Source organism: Urocitellus parryii, chromosome 10, assembly GCF_045843805.1.
Source record: "Urocitellus parryii isolate mUroPar1 chromosome 10, mUroPar1.hap1, whole genome shotgun sequence".
NCBI classification, from domain to species: Eukaryota; Metazoa; Chordata; class Mammalia; order Rodentia; family Sciuridae; genus Urocitellus; species Urocitellus parryii.
In genome coordinates, this window is record NC_135540.1 from 90,820,821 (window position 1) to 90,821,557 (window position 737).

Below are 737 nucleotides of genomic sequence, written 5' to 3' on the forward strand. Positions count from 1 at the left end.
AGAGTTAATTCATTCAAATATTTAGGATTAATTTCAACTCTACATAATTTAGGCCTTGACTACATTTCCTCCTTTTTAAAAAAGAGGATAAAAATCTTTCTAACTCCAGGATGAAGTTAATCTTTTTTTTTTTTCCTTTAAGATCTCTTTAAAATGATTTCATTGTAGAGAAAATTTCTCCAGAGAAAAGGATTGAAAATTAAATATGGTGTCAGAACAAAGCAATAATGTGAATCAGATAAAATTCTAGGAACCTGTATTCTGAGGTTTCCTATACTGCAGTGAACTTAATTGCGTTCATTCCTGTTAAACTGGCTCCATACATCAGAATTCCTCTCATGCTCTCTCTCTCTACTTCCTGGTGGCCATGTCCTAAGTGGCTTTCCTCTACTACCCTCTTCTGCAATGATGTCCTTCCTCACTTTGACCTGTGAGGAATGGAGCCAGCAGTCTATGGGCCGAGACCTCAAAACCCTGAGCATCAAATAAACATTTCCTTCTTTAAAATTGTTCTCATCAAGTCATTTGGTCACAGCTGTAACTAACCTAACCTTATGATTCAGAAACTTTTGAAGATTTTTGGAATTTGTGGGAGAAATTTTGGAAAATTTAGCAATGCAAGCTGAAAAAAATTCAGAATACTGTAAGTGGACCTTAATAGGCAATTCTGGTGAGAGTTCAGAAGACCAGGAATGCAGACAGGGCTGTGGACCGCAAAAACTAGGCTCATGACATTT